The sequence below is a fragment of the Plodia interpunctella genome, chromosome 9 (assembly GCF_027563975.2).
Source record: "Plodia interpunctella isolate USDA-ARS_2022_Savannah chromosome 9, ilPloInte3.2, whole genome shotgun sequence".
NCBI lineage: Eukaryota > Metazoa > Arthropoda > Insecta > Lepidoptera > Pyralidae > Plodia > Plodia interpunctella.
In genome coordinates, this window is record NC_071302.1 from 8,161,180 (window position 1) to 8,181,941 (window position 20,762).

General features: G+C 34.8%; 1 protein-coding gene across 1 annotated transcript in view; it reads right to left on the reverse strand.

Annotated features, from left to right (window-relative positions):
* LOC128672504 (uncharacterized protein) overlaps positions 1 to 20,762 on the reverse strand; it is an 84,646-nt gene that overhangs the window by 22,382 nt on the left and 41,502 nt on the right. The window contains exon 2 of the mRNA XM_053749702.2: positions 19,750 to 19,775. The gene's annotated coding sequence lies outside the window, so the exon portion shown is untranslated. The remainder of the gene's footprint in view (positions 1 to 19,749; positions 19,776 to 20,762) is intronic.

A 20,762-nucleotide genomic window follows, 5' to 3' on the forward strand; every position in this document is an offset into this window, starting at 1 on the left:
TCCTGAGAAAATTATTCAGATGTATTTTATTCATGAAGTTAAAGTAAATAGCCACTTTTTTTTCAAAGAAAAGGAATTATAACACAGTAAAATAAAATTGAGAAATTCAATCAATTATAATAGGTATTGACCAGAAAGATTACAGAAGTATGTTATTATTTTTTAATATAAACTTTTAGGCCTTATTATAACCCTGTGTAGATTGATTTTAAAGAAACATAGCCTAAGAAACTATTTTAACTTATTATTAATAACATTTTACCTACCATATTCCGTAAAAATCGTTTAAGTAATCTGTGTACATGTGAAAGACAAAGAATGCTGCTACTGAATAAGTATGAATTTGGTCTGTAAAATAGAGTAGACAAAATCAACCAATTATAATATTGATGAGAAAGATTACAGACGTGCTTTATCTCGGATTTGTCGCGGTCGGGGAGTCCCCTACAAAATTAGATTTCATTGTTTACCCTCTGAAATATATCGACGGAACCAATAACACGTAATCACAAAGAATACCTTAAGAAAATGCCAAGCAAACATTTTTCATCTTTAACAGATTCCATGAAGTAATTTTTTTATTTTTTATTGGACAATTTTTAAACGGCGACTGAAAAGTGGTTGAAACATTGTGAAAGTATTATATGTCGTGATTTTTTGATACATATAAACTTTTAACCACCCATACGACCTTGTGACATTTTAAATAATTATTTTAGGAAATATTAATTTGTTGACATAATCTACACAGTAATCTAATACTGTGTATTTTACACATTCAATCAACGACATAATAGACGGAACCCTGTGATCTGTGACAATAACAATACTAGTTACGTAAATTACTAGTAATACAGATACGTCATACTTAACTAAGATGAATATATTATTGTATAGTTATTAGTTTTTGATCAAATTTATTTACTTATCAATAACATCGTTATAAAAAAAATCAATCCTAATCAAAATATAGATCTCTTTTAAATTTGTTTTGGTGTAAATTTTTAACTTAATTTTACCTTAAGAAGTATCACTCCCCATTTTATTTCAAATCCTTATCTCTGCATATAACATTCTTAAGGCTACCAGAGGTCATGTATCAATAGCGCTCTTTTGTGGGTCAAAGAATAAATTGGTCTATGGGCCGGCAGTTTTTCTTCATAAAGGCTTTATGATCCATGAAGCGGTCCGCATTCCATTGTGTATGGGTTAGATTAAACGAAATAACAATCAACTAAGGGTTAAAATTTACTTTAACCCGCGTCCACTGATGTTTAGATAAAATGGCATGGTATTTTTTATTTATCTATGCAGGTTTTAAATTAACGTCAAAGACGATTGATGCAACGCTACCTTATGGTATAAAATTAAAATGTTTGACATGTTTTTAATGTTGTCATGTTTTTTTAATTACGTGTGATTTTTAATAAGATCTCTCTTATTACAATTAAATCTTATATGAAAAAATAAACATTAGTAAAAAAAATATTTAACTACGTTATCATCCCTGTGAAATTTATCTTTCGAATGATGTTTGTTGCTCCGATGATAAGGGATTCCACAAACGTAGTCTCTCTCGTTAGGACGCCCGCAAGCCGGCACGTGATTTTCGAAGCCAAATATCAAATGTTCAAATGGTGTTCAATGGTTATATTTTGAACAATTTATTTATTCGTCTATTTCGTCTATATACATATATTTTATTTATTTTATTACATTGTTTTCAGTTTTTAAAAAAGCCAGTGGTTAAAAATCCCCGTAACTTATTCTAAGAATTAAAAATATTAATTTGCAAGGGGAAGAACAATACAATACAAAATTAGTTTATACCCCATAAAACAACAGACAATATCAACTCAAATGAATAATAATCTAGTCATCATAGTACTCACAGAGTATGGAAACGGCTATACTAGGTGACTACACCAAAAAAGATGTTTAGCTGCCTAAAACTTTTTCTGTAATAAAACATTAACAAATCTTTTACGATTAACAAACGATTTTTTTTTAATATATTACACAAATTTGTTTGTAAGTAGATTTGGTATACTTACATAAAGAGTGTTTTTAGTACCGACAAAATTCGTAAAAATCTCCGCATAAACAAACGCTCTTAAGCAGGGGTACACGATCTCAAAGTCAATTTTAAAGCTATTTGCATATTTTGTATTTTGCGACCGAGGCTGAGCCTGTATTGGCGATACTCAGATTTCCATAAGTAACATCGCAAGGAACTTTATAATTACAGATTCTTGTTTATTCAATATATGTATATATTCTTTTTTCTCGTGTTAAATTTAAATCTTCTTTGTCGAGTCGACCGTTCTAATCGGATTTTAAACTAATTTAATTCGATTTATTTTAGTTTTTCAGTTGGTTTGTAATCAGAAAAAGAAATTATTTTTTCCTTTCTTTTTTATTTCTATGTACAACTTTTACCACAATTTCTTCCTGTAGACCCGTGAGTCCTCTCACGGGTCAAGAAATTTCATTTGAAATAAGTAGTAGTTTTTGTGTACATAAATTGATAAATAAAATAAGAAAACAGCTGGCTTTGTGCACAGAAAGCTTGTACAACGACCCCTCTTGGATCTGCTAAAGCGGAGCAGACATGATTTTCCTACAAACTTTCATCTTCCATTACAGTCATTTGGGTATTCATTTAAAAATCAAGTACCCTATGTTAGAACGGGGATCTTTAACTACATGCATACCGAATTCCATCAAAATTGGTCTAGCGGTTTAGCCGAAACAGAAAGACATTCGCATTTGTACAATATTATATGAATTTCTCTCTCATCTAAGCATTTTTTCGATTTCTTCCTCAGCTGAAAAGCGTCGAAGTCCAGCTAGGCTATCTATAACTCATAAAATGACACGGTAGCACCTCTTCACAGCTTGTCGCAACACAAAAGTTGAAATACTTAAAACAGCAACTGCAAAATTAAAGTTAAAAGCTAGCATTTAAACCCCGTTTAATCACAAGGGACATTACGAGTTGGTAACTTCTTGGATTTCATACAAGTTCCCTACTTTATTTAATTAGGGTAATAAGGTGCAAGGGGAAGGCAATTATGTAACACCTAGGCTATTAAAGTTTATTATGTCGCACCAGAATTCCGAGTATGGCCATGTTTTGCCGCCGTTTTCGTGTCACTGTACTCATAATGTCGGCAATACACTATCGGCAAACAGTATAAGTCAAACTTGTATGTTCCCGCGTGCATTGATGAAAAAGCTGAGATAGAAACTAAGTTGGTATATACATATACAATGTACATACTTAGTTTGTATATCTCAGCTTTCATTCATTCGCGTTAGCGTCTGGAGTTCGTCTTATTGTGTGTATAGTACAAACTCTGCCACGTACAATTTGATTGCTCCTCCACATAATCGGCGAACTCAGATAGATCGGCATCGAATCGAATGAAAAAAGTTACATACTACGCAAAGTACATTTTTGCGTAGTTTTACTTTAGTGCGTAACAATTTTTTTACTGCAAGAAAATCCCAGCCATGTCGTAATAACCTAGTTCAGCGTACGTATACCAAACAACATCCTTCCTTTTCGGGCAGTGTAAAAACCAAAAGTTCAAGTACCCATGTCGCTGGCAATATGAAAATGAGTTTGAAACTGAAGCAAACTTTGACGAGTTGGCTTGATTTAGATTCATAGCTTTTCTGATGGAGAATTGCTTACTTATGCTTTTGATACTGTCTCAGTTTTAGATTGGTCTGACGTTGTCTGATATTACCAGCGTGAATAATAAAAACTAGGATTTTACAGCACAGCTTCCTATTTTTCTTGGAAGGAAATAAACAAGTTTCTGTTCGTTACTTTTCACTTAATAAAAAGTACTTGTCTGTTTATAACTATACCCTTTGTATATTTTTGTGATCGCTCATAATATTAATACCCTATTTGATTGTTCTGTGGAGTTCTTTCAATCTCCCTCTTTCTTCAGCTTTCGTTATGCACCTACCCACCCGTACGTCCCCACCCTTGCTTCCTTCTTTATCTGGTCCATATAAGCCCTTCTTGGCTTTCTTTTTCCTCTTTTCGCTTCTAGTTTGTCTTCTATTAGGTTTTTAACTTGCTTATCATGTCGTACAAGGTGGCTAAACATTTTTTCAAGCCTATACTACCTTTTAATAATATTCATTTGATTAATTATACCTAAATCTAGAGGAAGTGAAAGACGCGTGAGGTGACACTACACGTAGGTATACAAAGTTTGACTCCTCACTTTTTTACCTACTTATTATTATTTTTTCAGTATGCATGCTAATAGCAATATTGATATTATTTTCATCACAACGTCTCATGGATAACCAAAGGATAATTTTCTACTTATGATCTCTTATGTGGGGATGCTGCAAAGCTCAAAGTCAGCGTAACAATTAAAGCTTGAAATTTTGAAGATTCGAGTTTGATTTTACAACCACCCGCCTGTCTGTCGGTAACCTGCCTTGGGAATACTATTATTTCTTGCTTTACTATTATTGCTTAGGCTATGTGTCCCTGTGCTTAGGCTATGTGTATCGGATTATTTTTCACTATATTAGTTATCTTAGAACAAATAAACCCACAGCAATTCAGATTTTTTTTTTATTTTCTGAATCAATTGAAAGTACTTATCGGATCTATCCGCCGTCTACGGACCCAGCCATTGATTACTGACTGAAACAATGTAGATTCAACTAAAGCGTCCGAGGGCAGTGATCCGCGACAGATAAATATCCTTGCTATCTGCGGAGCGGGAGCAATGGCGTGATTTTCTAGAATAATCGAGATCTTGTAACCGCGGTTACAAGTGCCACAATCAATTTGACTCTGGAATCGAATGATATCAGACCGTGGGGCACTGGAGTGCGATGATAAATATCTTTAGTGAGCGGTTCCCGCCCTGGAGACCACTTCATTATTCTTCAATTACTTTATTTTTTTCTCTTCTGATCTTTGATGACAGAAAGACCATTTTTGTCGACTTTACTATGGTTTTTGCTGTGTATTCCTTGTGTTAAATAAAAGCTGTCATACAAACTACGCAGTGTATGTACATTTGCGTCGGCATCACTCTGAATTTGACGAGAGGGTACTTACCTATAGCCGTCATTAGAAGAATAATTATTCGCGGTCACTACATTGACACTATAATTTATAATTTAATCCATTCATTGGATTGAATTATGATTGAATTAATTACACGTGTTACATTTAAATACCTAAATAGCTATGGATTACTGTTGTCTGTAAATAAACAATTCTTATTTACCTATTTATATGAAAGGATAATTAAAATTAACCCAAATATTCCAACGATTTTGTATAATACTTACGAGATTTGAATAAAATATGAGCTACTTTTAAACTAAGTAAACAGTTTAATGTGTATTCGATATTTGTAAATAGTAATTATGTTTGTAAACCTGTTAATATAAATGTTCTTAAAGACAATATATTTCTATTGCGATTCAGAATATAATTTGCTTTAATTATACTTATACAAGTGTAAATTCATTTAAATATTCGCAATTGAAAAAGCTCCGACTTAAATAAAAGATGTGCTCAGAGAAATAAATTGATTGAAATGAAATAGAATTTGTACACAAGGGCTTGCTTACAGAAGCACCCTTAGAAATTAAGGAGGTTTAAATTTATTTCAAGCATACTCTATTTGAAGGAATTTATAATTACTTTCTAATAGCAATCTAACTTGGAGATATTAAAGTATGGAAAGTTACTGTGCTTATTTTATAGTCGTCTGGTCACGTGGAATAAAAACACGATAGCTGAGAGGCAGCAACATCATTCCCAAAGAGCGTTAATTTAAAGCACATTATTTTAATTACCCCGCCTCTTTAGCGCCTCTCACTTGTGCTCAGAGGCTACGGTTTTGAAAACACAAAAATCAAATATACTTACTTAGTTTACAAAGATATGCTTGTATCCGGAAAGGAGCAACTTTAATCATGGTCCCCATGACCACCTGGCAGCCGTCAAACTAGTCACAAGGCAGTTAGAAACGGCCACAGGATGTAACGAGTCAATTTATTTGCAACGCGGCTTCGTCCGCGTGAATTCCCCAGGGGAACGGTACTTTTTCCGGGACGAAAAGCATGTACTTCACCGCACACCTAACTATATGTATATAGGTAAGCGAAATTTCAAGATTTATTCAGTAGAAGGCGTGAAGACGTAATAATATTTACATTCGCATAGTTGTGACGGGATAAAAAAAATTAATACGAAGAACAATTTGTTTAATTATGATGGTTTAAAAGATATTTGAAGGAAACTAATTTCTACATACAAATAATTAAAACACGTTTGTTTATTTATTTCATTTGGCGGGACTCTTACAGCGAAATATGAGATATCGCATAAATAATAATTTTCATTATATTAAAAATCTATACTAATGACAAGAGTGCGCGTGATATCATAACATCATCAAACGAAATCATCAGATCAGAAAACATTTTACTGGTGCAATGTTATATCTAGTAGCATTTACTCTCTACCAGAGTTCTCTTCACACATACATCACACACACACATAGCATCTACCATACTACGGAAATTAACTACAATAATCTGACTTCGATCGTGCAGAGGAAATCCGCTGTCGGGTATTGACCAAGCCAATCTTAATGTAACTAGAGTTATAGGGTTTTATTGACGCGACTCCAATAACGGTAACAGTTTCAGGGTAGAATACTTGTTAAAACTGTGAAAGGCCTGGGCAGATGAGCAGAGAGTAACAGAAACTACAGTTCTGTTTATAATATTACACTGTACAACAAAACATACACTTATGTATTTTGGAACTGATCTGACAACTAGAGATGCCGATGACGGTGGCCAGCCTTTCCGCCTGTGATCGAAAAGTCCCAGGTTCGAATCCTACTCGCGCCACATGAGTTTGTATACTAATCTTACTCAAGTACCTATATTAGTTTTCATAGACCACCACTTGCTTCCGGTGAAGGAAAACATCGTGTGTTACTTCACTATCGTGTATCCGATCGACACTAGATGGCGGGGTCGTAAAAGTCATGACAGATGCCTTTAGGTGACTTGAATAAAATCTGACATCATTGTTAGCTAAAACACACTCGATATGAGTGCATCTTTTGATGAAATATCTACGAAACATTACCAAGGATTCATTCAAATCGACAAGTTTTTCATTAAATAATTTATTAACATATATTCCTTTCTAGAACTAACCTTTGTCCACGTCCGAATAATAAAAGTTATGTTCGCAACAATATTGTCCAATATTTACTTTGATACTTATAACAGGTAACTTTTATATCTTTGAAGAACGATCCCCAACTTGAAAGTTTGCCAAAAGTGCTCGCTCTGAAATAAGCTCGTATCGGGCTTTTTTAATAGGAGGAAGCTTTCATTGGCAGCGCTTCGTCCACTTCAATATATTTTTTTTCATTTTTGTTATGATACTTTTCAGAAATAGGTTAATTTTCTTTCTAAGAATATTGATTTATACCATTTTGCTGTCGTGGAAATTCCGAGAGCACTAATAAGCTTGTCCATAATCCATATTTCCATATAAACTTTTTAAACGCGAAAGTTTGTGTGTCTATCACACTTTCACGGAAAACAACTGGACCAATTTTGATAAAATTTGGAACAGCTATATGTACATATACACAGCAGACTACGTCTAATACACAATATTTCATCATTTATTATATTGTGAGATAAGTATAATCATAACGTTTCAAGAGGAAGGTTTAAGGCTGGGTTGCATCGTCAACTTTGACGATAACTTTAACGTGCGCAGAAAAACACAAAGTACGCCATTTGTCTAAACGTCAGCGCCGCGCCGGATAAAATCAACGTTAAATTTGACGGCGCAACGTCACCCTAAGAGTAGAATTTATTATGGTTTTACCCGAGCGAAGCTGGGACGACCTACTAGTAAATAATAAATAAATAGCCATTACTTACAATCTTCAAATTCTTCGTCGTTTGACGACCTCGGTGGCGCAGTGGCAAAGTGCTTGCCTCTGAGCCGAGAGATCCCGGTTCATGATGGAAAATGATCTTTTTCTGATTGACCCGGGTCTTGGATGTACTCGTATATCTATCTAAGTATTTGTTATAAAATATAGTATCGTTGAGTTAGTATCCCAAAACACAAGTCTAGAACTTACTTTGGGGCTAGCTCAATCTGTGTACATACTATATTCGTCATAATTCCCACAATATTACATTGTTATGCCGATGGTTGGTTGGTATGGTGATGGATGATGTTATGACGGTGTCTCTCGCATCATATTACTTTATTCAGGCAGAGAAAAGTAGGTATGCCACAAAACTTTTATCATAGCTAACATCCATCTTCGTATTGTACTACTAATGATGACGCCGACAGTTGAATGCGAACGCTTTTACAGGTCAATGTGTGTGAATAGACCTGCATTTATATTTTTGACCAGATGCAAAAAGAAGAGTGTTATAAAGTTATAAATTATACTAAACGTTATACTTGATTTTAAGACTTTCGCTTTCATCTGAGCTACTTCGTGGTTACTTCCTCATCCATGTAGCGGCTTTTGCCCAAGATCTGTGCTCTATATTAAGACCTACACTGTATTAAATTTCAATTTAATGTTAAATAGTTGCATATTAAAAAAGCACTTTTTATTATTTAAGTATTTATTTAAACACACACTAGAACGAAAACGTTGAAAATGTGGACTCCATTAAAAGTATAAACCTTTGGCTATGAAACAGAAATCCATACTCTTTGTGCATTCTCGCGTAGGTAAATATAATCTAATTTCTACCTAATTTCGACTAAATCGATACAATAATATTATTACAGTTACATAAACTAATATACCAAAATCCCTCCATATCCCCTACATTTACTTTAAACTTATCCCTACTTTCATTAATTCAGACATTAATAAAGCAAAGAATAATACTTTACTCGGCGTCCTAGTTGAGCTACAAATCCGACAAGACAGCGTAACGCGGTGTATCAAACATTATATCTAATTAATGACGTGTCTGACTGTGCTGCCGCGTGTTGTCGCACTTATCGCCGTATTTTTTCTCATAGAACCATTGTTGTTACAACTGGCTACAAATTGCCATCATTACACAGTACCTCTATAAAACAAAGACGCTCTCTGCTGTCTGTCTCTATATACGCTTAGATCTTTAAAACTACATAAAGGATTTTGATGCGGGTTTTAATAGATAGAGTAATTCCAGATGAAGGTTGTATAAATTATTATGGTTTTACCTGAGCGAAGCCGGCCGCTAGAGATAAATGAAACTTAGATTCACTTACTACAATAAGTAATGGTACAAATATACGCGCGTCGCATAGCGTCGTGCAGCATTCAGCCACTCAGTAAGGACGCATTATCTTCCCCCTTTTATTTGCTTTTCTCTGGAATAGCCACCAGGGGCTGCAAGGAGGCTTATCGTGGCTTGCTCGAGGCCATTCACACTGATTTATAATTTATTTTGTTTCTTAACGCTCTTTAAAGGGCCCTTATGAGCCCACATTCTTCTTTTTGCGAATCAGAGTACAAACTGACTACAGTATTTACTGATTTCATTGAAATAAATTTGGGGTCGGAAGGTCCCAGGTTCATACATATCTTAGACACAAGAGAAAACATGGACATTAGTTAACTATTTAATTTACTAGAGTGTGTATGCGATTACTTGCCTCTAAATGGCGGTAGGTAGTTGTAAAAGTGATGTCAGATGCCTTTAAGCAACTGGAATAAAATCTGATACCAGTGTAAGCAATAACACACTCGATATTAAAAAAATCATTTATCTCACTCTAAAGCATAATTTAAAAAGAAAAATAGAGGTCAAATAATTTCACATTTATAGAGTCTCTATATATAAAATTTATCTCATTCTTCTCCTGAATGTGATCAAGGTTCTGACTTTTACAACGCCCAAATGCCGGGCCCCGAGAAAAAAATAATAGGTACATTACATTTACAAGACCGGTCGTCTGCCAACCCTTTTTTTTTATTCTATTGTTACCATCAGCTGTCAATGTTTTATATCTCTATAGCGAAGTTTCAGTTGTCTCGTACAACATCCCCTTGAATACAAAATGGTCCTATTCTAAGGCGGGAACTACACGCCACAAATTTACACAGACAGATTTTATTTAGTCCCACATATAGCCATCGATATTATATATTGCTCGCTGCAGATAGCAGCAATATCCGGTTCTCCCTCGCGACGTCTGCAATACTTTGTATTCGTGCGATATATTATAATACAGAATATGATAGTGCAATATCGATAATGGAACTCAACATGTACCAAATAGTATTACTTTGTGATATAGTTGTAAAGCCGAACTACCGGAAAATAAATTTAGTCTAACAACTTTTATTAGATCTCTTTCTTCCTTATCGTGTGTTATTGCTATCACTAAAATAATTTTATCCAATACGGCTAAAGGCATCTGAAATGACTTTTTTACAACTACCCGCCGCCATTTAGTGGCAAGTAATCGCATACACACTAGTAAACTAAATACTAGTAGTTGCAAAGTATATTGTAACCAATGTGCAGGTTTCTGCTATATTGACCACCGATGTTTCAATTCACCGGAAAAAAGTGGTTGTCTATAAAAACTATATACTTAAATACAATAATTAGACGAAATATAGACGTGATATTTAGCAATGTCTCTTAGTATATTTGACGCTAAGAAATTAGTTAAGAATATTTCATCAAAATGTCAGATATATGAGATATGTATCTGCACCATAATCGAGGAGAAGCAAGGCCTCCTCGGTTCGAAACTATTTTAGGTTCAATACAAAGTTTGACATTTAAAAAAATACTGTCATTACTACTATCCATCATTAATACTGTCATTACACTACCATCACATCTCTCTTCGCTCCCGCTCTGCATCAAATAATCTAAAAATATATATTCCGCTCATCTAATCATATATTCCGCCTTCGCTTTAAATCGAGAAATAAGTACATCGCATTGAGGAGGAAAAAAGATCAGTGCCACTTATCGATCGTACGATCATTGCTTGAGATCTATTAGTGCCTTACATTTTTCCTATCCGAATCCTATCTATATTAGATACACAAACGCTTCACCAGTTAGAATTCAATACCGTGCTACCCGAACACATGATAGGAAGTAATGTATCAATTTGAACAATATTGTAACCGAAATTCAGCCGCAAAACGGTAAAACAATAATGTCAGTGGAAGTGCATCTTTGTACCGGCTGAGACTTTGAGCCGGGTGTAACGCGGAGACAATTTTTATCCGGGTCGTGTCGTCGCCCGGGCCGGATACGGCCCGGATATTGCGCGGGATAACGCCAGGCGATGAACCGTGTTCTAGAATATGGGAGACGAATATAGCTCCGATAGGATAGGACGAAACTGATTCAGTTTTAGGTCATTTCAAATTAATGACCAAATTTTCAATTCTCAATTTGGTCATTAATTTTCATTTACGTCACGGTAACTAGATTAACCGCTTGATTTCTAGCGCTGAATATAAGTCACTCGTTAATCTATGTTATGAAAAAAGTAATTGCGTAGTGATAACATTCCCTTTTGTATAACATTTAAATATTTTTTGTGATCATTAATTTTATGTTTATTCAAATAATTTCAGTAAAGACATTTTATTCCGGTCTGGGAGCGAAACAAAACACAGAATCTGCTTCTCCTCCCGCGCCCATTGTGAAGGTCAATCAAGTGAAATGGCTAAAAATTAATGATTATTTTCATAGGCTGCAACTATCACTATCTAAACTCAATTTCTAGTCAAGGAAACGTGGCCTTTGAGTTTCGCAACTCTTGGCTCTGTCTACTCCGTAAGGGGAAAAAACGTGATACTATATATCTCTGTATTTCATTTTAAAAACTCAACAGTAAAATATTCTACCTATCACATTCATAGTTGTAAAAGTATGACAGCGATTTATGAAAAACTTTATTTCACCATTTCACCCCTGTTGCTCGACGACCCGCTAGGTTTAGTTAACAGAAACTTTTTAATTCTTCTTTTTTCTTAATTTTAATTCTTCTTCTTCTTTTCTTCTTTTTTGTGCGTTGCACCAGTCAACTTAGGCGTTGACTTTAACGCTACCCTCGTTTGGACAAAATGGCGTACTTTGCGTTTTTATTTTCTTTTTAACTAGCCTAACACCTCCCTCTTTTTCATGTCTACTTCTATTGTAAATTCTGGCCATTTCGGTAGGAATTTGTCGATATCGTCCCGCCATCTTCTACATACATCCTTGGTTAATCCATGGTTAACTACATACATCATCGGCCGTCCAGTATCCTGATAGTAGCCAATTTCCCCCACCTTTCTGTCTACATACAACAAACGTTGCCCGCCCACTTTAATGTAGCGTTTTTCTACGCAGGTTAAAGTTAATGTTAAAGTTGTACTTTTGAACTTGCAACTCACCCTAAATGTTGCCCTTTTAATTGCAGTTTTTTCGTGAGCCATCATTACGGCTAACCGTCTGGCGAGGTGCCAGGTACTTTTTAGTTTTATTCTAATCCAAGCCAATCCGTTTTACGAGTGTGCAGCTTGAATTTTGTACTCTGGCGAATTTTATGCACTATGCGCCGCCGTAGTTTGATATGCTGCACTGTACTCCTTATGTTGAACTGGTCTAGTCTATTTACGTGAGAAAAATACGTGAATATTTTATTTTTAGTACAAAATTAAATTTGTTGTTAGACGTTGCATGTTTCATTCTAATATTTACTTACGTTAGGTGTTTATTCAGTAGCATATCTATACATATAATAAAACTGTAAGTGGTCTATGTATGTATGTACATAGGAGATATTAAAGAACAATATTATAATAGTCTTTATGGGATTAATTTCTATTTTTTTTAGGAAAATTCTGTCTTTTTTTCTGTCTTTCTATCTGTCTGTCTGTAGGTATGTTTGTTCGTGCATCACACAAAAAATAACCAGATGGAATTGAATGTGGTTTTCACAGTTGTATAGCGGATGGTCTAACTTAAAATCTATATAGGTAAGTATAGATTTCATTGCGATACGTTGATTCGAACCCGATATATTTATAATAATAAGTTATGAGCAGACGCACGTAATAACGGGTAAAGTCTGGAGCTAAAGCTAGTAAGTAAAATCGGCATCAAGCAGGAAAAATAAAAAACTATCAATACATCTTACCAATGAGTGACTAGATAAATACAATCTGAAATCACTTTCTCAAATATATACCGGCCTACGTTTCTGCACTAGTTAACGAAATGGTATTTTAGCATGGTCCGATTCTACAGAACAATCTATGACAACAAAATACAACCTATTCCTATCAAGGGTTAACGTCAGGCAGGCAACTGGTCGAAAAAAAACAGCCGAATCATCAAAATTTCGGGTTATTTTAAGCTTTAGAAATGAAAATAGGAATAGGCAAAGTAAATACCACACACGTGTGAAAGAAAAGGACATATAAATAACTTCAAATACCAACCGAAAATACCGAATTCGAACACCGAAGAACATTCAACTAACGATGGCTCGATGCAAAAAGCCGCATGCCAACCACAGGCTTGCGGAAAAACCCGCTCAACTTTTAATGTTACTTCGTTATACAGTGGCATGGGTCGCGTTTTTAATATTTAGGCCTCTTTTGCGCTTGGACAGCTCTCGCATTTTAAAATAAAGAATAACATTTCCACAGAGGTTTCAGATCAGGGAGGTGGCCGGTTGTAAAACCATAGCCGAATCCTTTATAATTTTAAGGTCTATTTTTACGCAGACCATTTTTTTTTTTACTTTTTTTTCGCAGCGTTATAAGCCCCTTATGCAACACGAAACACGAAAATGACACAGAGAAAAAGAGAACTCTTTACAATAAAAGATCAACACAGGAAAACATAAAGGTTATGACTAATTAATATAATTATATTAATTCGGAAAGTATAGACGTAGCTTTCATACAACTAGATCTTCTTGTCTGTAGGCCAATATGACAAAGAAGAAATAGATCTATATTTTCTACACGCTCATTGGCTTCCAGCTGTGAAAGTATTTCTACAGGGATTTCAACGTGAGAGAAATAGATTATTTCAAAGTTCGCTCGGATATCTAAAACCTACGGGACCTCTAAAATTCGACTTCATTTGTCATGTTATGCCCTTTAACGACATCCCTTCAAAAACCTAATACAAGTTCAAAATTGTATCTTACTTGCCTACGTAGAATCCAGAGATAAAATCTAATCTTGAAAGTCCACGTGGCTAATTCTAAAAATAGGTCTAATATATTTTCATTTCACTTTGTTAGGAAATTCGAATATACTTTATGATAACGTCCAACACCCTCTCATCCGAGCGTTTTTCCGATTCCTGATTCAGATTCCAGATTCAGCAGGACCTGATTAACCCCTAGACCCTTAGGATAAATAAAGTGCACATTTTGCTTTTAGGTCGAATCTCGAAGGTCCAATGAGTATACCGCTTGAACGGTCTGTTAAAAAAAAAACATTATATAAGTTAATCGCTCGTCCAGAGCCCATAAATCTGTCGACCGACACCTAAAACACGAAACGAGCGCTAAGCCAAAGGACAACTTGACTAACGACCCCTCATGCAAAAAAGATAGTCTAAACGTTGACCTACTAAATTCCCCAAGCGACATTATAGCCATACTTTTTGCCGGTTTTAATGCCCGTCTTTTTAAAGTCTTTTTTTTTGTCCTACCACTGGGCAAAAACTTCTTTTTCCTTCTGTATAAAGAAAATATTCTCTGATTGATTAGACTTGGCCATACATGTTTCGTAAGATGTTTTCTAAGAAATTACATCGAAGTTACATTCAATACTACTTTTAGGCTCTAACTTACACAAAACATGAGATAGATTTTGAGATTTCTGAGTAAAACCCTCGCGTAGATGGAACAGTTTTCTAAGAAAATTATTAACTTTCGGAACTTTATCGTACACTTCAATACTTTACCTTTGTGAGCATCAAATAATGTTTTCAGATAGCTCTGCCAATTGCTATAAAAAAATCAAAAATTAAAGAGAATTCTAAGAAACGAATTATCAAAACTTAGTGCTCTCGCAATTTATTAGGGTATTGCCTATGTATAAAATAAAATGTACCTACAAATACATTCACATAACGAAACACGTTAGTGGACTAACGTGACTTAATTTTTATTTATAGTAACATTGTTTTGTTCTCATTAAATATTAGAGTATAACGAAAACATTTGTTCACGTACAAACAGACATTCGCATTAATAATGTTATAGTATGGATAATGATAGTATGGAAGTACGGATACTCTATTTCTAAAAATAGCTAGGTAGATTTATATATAAGAAATATTTGTTTTGTTTATTGGTGTTAACACCAAATGAATAATAAACAAAACCTTTTTTTTTATTCGTAGTTTTATTATAAACCCGTGGGATGCATTGAGCGCGTCAGCTTAGTTGATGTCAAGCGGGTTCATTGCGTCCCGGGCTCAGGCGATCCCGTGACGTCATTCAGTCACAGAAAATCCAACGCTTTATTTATTAAGTGGCTGTTTAGTCACAATTCAATGAAAAATTAAAGGTGTTACCAATGACATATAACTTTGGTCAGCCGCGTTGCTATTTGGTCAGCAACTTATGGTCAGTAAAAATATATAAGTTGGTCTACATTTTACATCATTTAAAACAGCAAAATAAGTATTTGGACAACAAGATTTGTTCAGCAAGATATGGCCTGGAAAAAAGAAAAAAGATTTGGATCTGGAAAAAAGTGCCGTTTCCGTGGGAAATTCACCAGAGCGTAATCTCTGTTTAATAATTGTTTAGATTAGATAGAGGTAAATTTGAAGCTGTGATGGTCGATATGATCGAAAGGTCTCAGGTGCTAATGCTACTCATGTCACATAAATTTGTATAGCAATCATAGTCTAGCATAACAAAAGTAATCACGGTATTAGGTATATTATGCTGGCAGCAAAAAGGTCATCATCATCATCATCATTTTAGCCTCCTTGTGCCCACTGCTGAGCCTCGGCCTCAAGCGCTCTTTGCGTACGCCACCCCCCTCTGTCCTGTAGTAGTCAATTCTCAGCCAACTCCTCTGTCGTGTGGTAGTCAATTAAAACTACTACACATGAGACCGATTTGGTATACAAATACAAGGTTATAAGCGAATCTATATGCAAATTTCCATTTGTACTTGTGTGGTGAACCTGCAGCACTTGCACTTGCACTTGAATTGCCGCAAAATAATTATTTGATGAAATGCATTCTCTGGCCACTAAGGAGGAAAACATATTCGAATATCTATTCCTTAGTATTGCAAAACAAGGTGAAGATCGATGATACAATGCCATACATTTTATAAAGCGGTTGTCGTCCGCTCACGTTTCTTGACGCAAGCGATACGCCCGGCGGGATACGCGAGACATCGCGGCAAATTGAAAATGGAACGAGTTGTATCCAGCCAGTATCGCCATTTTTACGTTAACGGTTCTGTATCGGAAAACTGTTAGATATAGGTGTCAATTTGTACATTGTTTATAGATCAGCGAAGCGGTGGTGGTGCTATGGTTAAGATCTGTAAATCGAAAGGTCTCATGTTCGAATCCTGCTCAGTGGCAGTTTTCATAGAGCACCACCTGCTCCTCTGCCATAAAGATATTACAAACAAACATGAAGACTCGCGATATCACTGTACACACATAAATTAATCAGTCAATCGATAAGATAATTGGCATAACTGAGAGTTGTTTGGATAATAGGCAATCAATCGGAGCACTACGATCTACGAGTAATGTTCACGATTTGTATGTTTGGGAATTCAACACAATTTCATTTCGATTAATTTTGACATGGCTACCGAAATTGAATCGACAAAAGAGTTGATAAATGTATTACAATAAAAGATTTTACACAATAGAATAAGCTTTATTGCGTACATACACCCAACAAACAATTTACTGACACAAAGTTAAACAACTGGAGTGTACGTGCAATAGGTAGAGTCAATAAAAAAATAAAAAGTCATCTAAAAGCAAATGAGTAAGTGTCAAACAACGTCATAAGAATTTAAGTGAACAAATTTGGATTCGAACAGATTCGAACTTATGAATCCATTCGAAGCAGCGACTCTTAAAACTTTAAGTAATGATTCAGATTAAAATCGCACAACAATACAAACGTAAGATAGTTCAAACACGAAAAGGCGAAAGTAAAGTTGCGCTTTTATTGTGTGTGATGTACGTAACGTGTATGTATGTATGTAACGTACATCATACACAGTAATAGTGCAAAAAACAGCGTATTGAGGAAAAACAATACCGTTTGATTCCCCCATATAGTTCATGAGATATGCTTCAGTTTGTTGGTTCGTTACCTTTGAGGGTCTCTACTTCCTACTGGACCTTCAAAATTCGACCTCACCTACATGATTGGACCTGTACGAACAGCCCATTAAAAACCCGTCCCAAATGGACCTTCAAAAATTAAACAAAATTATAAATAAACACGCTCTTTTTATATGGAAACACTCAGGCAAATTCCCGTATATAATATAAAAATATCTTACTAACATATAGCCACATCTTATGTCTATCTACCAGACCAACAAACACTTGCAATGTAACATTTTTGGAAGCTCCATTTGCCAGTGTAAATGTCGTGTATAGGACGGGCTCTTTTTCTTTACTTTTGGCTCGAATCTTGAGGGTCCAGAAGAAACTAGACAGAGGGGTTGCAGTTCAAATCTACCGTAAATAGATTTATCTCCCATTCGTGTCCTGGGAATGTCGCGGGTGTGTTACATGTCGATGTTCTGATTGGGCCCTGGTAAACGCGTATTCCTCGTATTATAGTTTCACTCTAAATAAACTTTGCTATAGTTGGAATGCGCACCTATGGTAAATATGGAATATGTTAGTAAATACATGTGGAAGAGTTTTGACTACTTCTATTCAGCGGTAGTCCGCTCCCATGTTATTTAAAAAGTAACGTAAAAACTAAAGTTTTCGATTATTTTCATCTATGATATATACACATTAATCTACATACTATAGCTGTTATACTTGTCGTGTTTTTACTAGTTATATATGTTTAGATTTTTATATTTTTTACCATCATATATTTGTTATCCGTGTGAAAAATATTTTAGTTGATGGTTGTTTTACTTTAGGATTAAAATTGTGAAAAAATATTCTCTAAAACCATAAATATTATGACTATAAACTTTTTTTTTATTAATGAAAAGAAACCTTCCTCATAAGAAGCAAGAAATAATATTTAATAAACTTTTAAGAGAAATATTAACAAACAACGCTGTTCTAAGCAATTCTCATTTCTCCTTAATATTTCTCGCGTTGTATTTATCATCACTCACCTTGAGCAGGTATGAGCAACATTTTTAAATTCATACGCATTTATATGCACGTTAGTTAGGTAGCCATTGGTTATTGGACTGAGGTAAATACTTGTATGGACGTGAGGATGTTAGCGGTGATTTGTGGATCACTTCCAATTCTGTTTGCAGTGAACGATCGCTCTGAATCAGACTAAATTAAAACTTTGTTTATGCAAAGAGCTGCGATTGGATACGAAAGAAAAAGAATAAAACTGGCTACATCCTGTGTTTTCGTTTTGCTGGGAATTTTGGGATTCTGGATCGTTTTGTAAATTTCTTTATGAATGCAGCTTCTCAGAGGAAAAAATGGACAGTGTTTCACTATCTACATACATATTTTTAGCTCAATAAGTTGATACTTATTAAGCTAAAAATATGTACGATCGATCATTCTCGCGTGTTCACAGTTTCATTTTCTGTGATGCCCCAAAGCCCAAGATCTGCTTATAAAATATATATTCAAAGTTTAAAGATAGCATACTCATGTTTGGTTACGCTTTTGTTGTCATCAGCAGTGAAATCGTCTTATTAGTCTTATTAGTTTTAAATTAAATATGAATTAGTTAGATCACTTCATGTATTCGGTTCTTCGCTTCAATTGATCCAAGCGGAAAGACTGGATTGTAAAATACCACAAGATGATTGCGAACCATTTTGACCCACATGTTTGGACCCAGTCTTTAAAAATATAACCGTTCGACCCGCTTATTTTTATGTCTCGTAGCATTGGCCGCTAATACGAAAAATAACAAATTGCAGCAATGTGCCAATCCAAACTTCTTTAGTGCTACATGAAACTAACTTAATAAATAACTACGTAACAGAAGTTGTAACTGAAACACATGGTGGAGTTTAGCGTAATGCAAAATCCGGTAAATGCGATCCAACAACAATGCGCGCTTTCGGAAAAGTTGTGAAGTTGCATATTCTGAGCTAAGCTTGTTCAGTGCTCGAGAGGAATACTTTAAATGAAGCATTACTGCCACAACGTTAGTCACAATTTAAACTGCTAATACTGTTGCACTCGCATAAATGTATTTGAACTCGAACGAAAAACATTGTTATCCTAATCACTTTTACCTTTATATATAAATATTGTTTTAGCGTACTTAATTGCTTTAATTGCCTTAATTGCAAGCCTGTAATAACACGCTGTAATATGATAAATAAATGAGGAGATATGTGGCGACCTCCGTGGCGTAGTGGTAATCAGCCGTTTGGAGGGTTTCGATTCCTAGCACAGTTTGCTTAATTAGTCTCATCTCTTTACATTTTTACCAAAAAAACATGAAATCTCAATGTTGTCCCTTACCTGTTGCTCTATTGGCTGCTAAATATCTGAAACAATATAATTAAGTTCAATTAAATACAGTATACAAATAAATAAACGAACATATTGCTTATTAATCTCATGAAAGTAACAAGAGCATTAAGAAGAAGAATTATTAACTGGCAAAAATCTAAAGTTTTATTTGTGATTTTTTCAATTTAAAATAATCGACCAAATTTATTCATTCTGTTGTTATATTCATTGCTTTAATACCCTCATGTGGACGGAAGTGGATATGATAGAACTCCCTTGTTTCATTTCATCAATAAAATAGAAACAATAATATGAATACGACAAGATTCGCCAGTATCATGAAACTCATGTGTCGATAAGTTCCCAATAGATTATAAACTATCGATTTTCCATTTAGATTATTAACTAATCCATGTACTAGAGCGTGAAAATGTGTCAAGCCACACGGAGTGAACTTTGTACTTCGATTGATGTGTTCCCGCTTGGTCCCTTGGTTTAAACCGTAGTTTACATGCAAATGCCAGCTTGGGGGATTGCACGCTGTTCAAACAAAATATTTTATTTAGTTTCACGTGTAGTTTCGATGGAATGAACAAATTGTATAATTTTAATTTGTCCAGTATTTGAGCTGAATGTTAGGTTACCTACGCGGAATCCGAAAAAAACTATTGAATTACTTTTACGAAAAAATCATGTGCTAAAGCCTATTTGAGTGACAAATAACAGCACCCTAAAGTTTAGAGTGTTATCAGTCAAATCAAAAGCAGTTTCATTCACAGATTTAGAACGGGCCACGCGCGCGGGTTTCATCAGGCGACACGTGTTAAGCTACAATTGGAATCTTACGATTCGATTTTGTATTATATTTTAGATGTCCATATTTTGTTAATATCAAAGATATGAGACTAAAAGTGGGTTTCACCACGTTAATATGTTTAGATAAAATTGCGTACTTTGCATTTTTCTGCACAGGTAAAAATTAACGTCAAAGTTGACTGGTGCAACGCTTGGCACCATTATAT